The sequence below is a fragment of the Schistocerca serialis genome, chromosome 6, assembly GCF_023864345.2.
Source record: "Schistocerca serialis cubense isolate TAMUIC-IGC-003099 chromosome 6, iqSchSeri2.2, whole genome shotgun sequence".
In the NCBI taxonomy this organism is placed as follows: Eukaryota; Metazoa; Arthropoda; class Insecta; order Orthoptera; family Acrididae; genus Schistocerca; species Schistocerca serialis.
Window position 1 is genome coordinate 567,740,924 of NC_064643.1, and position 2,431 is coordinate 567,743,354.

Genomic DNA, 2,431 nt, shown 5'->3' on the forward strand with positions numbered 1-2,431 from the left:
TTTTGTATTGAAGAGACCGAATCAGAAAAGCAATGGCTAACTTGAGTGCAGTCGTGGAATTGTGTGAATGCTAATTTATTGTGAATGGACTGTGGACATCGTAGGGATGTTTTCTGTGAACTGAAAGTATAATAAATCCAGTGTCTAGTACAAAATGTTTCTGATTTCAAGAGACTTTCCTCATCATGTTTCATATTTTACTGACTAAGTTATGTAGAGTTGCACAAGTAGGAGATTGATAAGGCAGGTGTCACCTCACCGCATGGCTAGAAACTTTACTATGATACTTGTACCTTGTGTGTAATGTTACCCACCAGTGTTGTCAAGATCAAGAGTCAGATGCCAAATCAATATGACATCAAAATAAGAAGCCAGTATTCAAGAACCAACATTAATTTAAAACCACCATAGGGTTTTACACTGAATGTAAGGAAGGAAAGCCTCTTCAGTTAGGCAGCCGACAATCCCACAGGGATCTCCAGGCAATAACGTTGTATGACTTGACATTTTGTTCCTGCAGATTACAATGTGAAACTTCTGAGCCCCCTCAAACCATTCATTTGCATATTTACATTTTTTGTAAGATAGTTTTGATGATTTAGTTTTTGTGACCTTGTTTATGCAAATGGTGTACCCTAAAATGACTGTTTGAGGGAATTGTAAAATTTTAAATTTGAACAGTTGCAAGATAAGAAAATTAAAAGTTGGATATACCAGTAAAGATCCACTTAAAGGTAATGATTGACTTAGATTCCATAATAGCAAACTGTTCCCATTTCCTTCGCTATCTTGAGTTAAAAGTTGAAACATTTCCTTGATATATGAGCTCCAATTTATTACACTCCATGACAGATTAAAACCTTATGCTTGGTGTTAATAAGCTAAGCTATAAGGGTTTACCTTATATCTTCAAACAGCAGTTACGTTTGGGAAGTAGGGGAGAGATACTGATAGAATGAAATAGAGAGGCGAGCTTTGAATCTTGCTAGGATAGTACAGTAGGTGGGAACATTAATCATTAAACGCAAAGGTCCAGCTGACAGTTTTAATTCATCATTTACATGAACTTTGCTGAAGCCTGGATACCAGTAAGCACATGCTTATCAGAAAATGAGGACTACATACTCCAGTCACAGAGCAGAGAATAGCTTCAACCAACAGCAGTACTAATAGCTCTCATTGCAGCAGTGTAGATGAAGTGGACACCAATTAATTATCTGGATGTCCATCTCTTAATCGAGGATGGCATGTACAGGACAGGGGGTTGTGTAACATCAGAAACTTGGCACTCGTGGAATTAGTATGTTCAATTGGAAAATACATTCTTTGTTTAGCAAGACACCCATACAGGAAAATACATTCTTTGTTTAGCAAGACACCCATACAGTGGTTGTGGGTGGTGACTCAATGGTGTGTGTTGACCAGGCAGCAGTGGCTGTCTTAGCATAGCACAAGGTGGCGCTTGGTTGTGGCAGTGTGAGATCCCACCACCTCAGCCAAGTGACAGGGTCCCCATCAGCTTGTGGATGTGGGGCTGATGTCAAGTGTTCAGCAGGCAGTGAGCATTTGTGTGTTGGAGAGCCAGCTGCTCTGGCAGATGGTGAAGTGCATGTTGTGGAAGCTCCAAACCAAAGATCCCTTGGAGATGCCTACAGACTGGATAAAGTGTACCTGGAGATGGCACTCTCTTGGTAGCTCTGGCTCAAGTCCCAGAATCATCAGGCCTAGCAGTGGCTCATAGACTAGTAGCTAGCAGATGACAGGGTTAGACACTGTCGGACCTGGTTGGTCTGCATGGGATCATCAGCTGTCATGAGGTATGTATGGTCTCTGGTGATAGTTGAAATCAAGATATTGCTAAGGTCTGTGTGGGATGTACTTATAGTGGTTCTGCCCAATTTTGTTATGACTGGGACTCTCCTTCAATCCCATAGGGGACCAAGGCAGCCCAGCCTCATGCCATGGCATGATGTAATTTAGCTCCTACTTCAGCAATACTCTGACCCAGACAGCAGAATTTTACAGGCAAGTAGCTTGCCAACCTGCCACAGGATGTGAAGCATCTACTAAGGAGTGTTGCCACATCAGTATTCGTCATTTAGTAGTTTTCTCATGTGTTTCTCAGAAGTGAATAATAACTGTTTATTTATCTCTTTTTAGTATGTTATTAATTTTGTTGAAAATGTTTGTGTATTTTGTGAGTGTTAATGTGACCTTAGCTGACTTCATAGTGTTAAAGCAGTGCATCAGCAGTACCAAGATTATTTAATAATTTCTTGTTTTAATCATATACTTCTTATTGGATAGCGTGTGTGTGTGTGTGTGTGTGTGTGTGTGTGTGTGTGTGTGTGTGGGAGGGGGGGGGGGGGGAGAATTGGCCACTGTCCAGAAACACTTTTAAGCTGTTTTTGCTATGATTGGCAGATTGGCA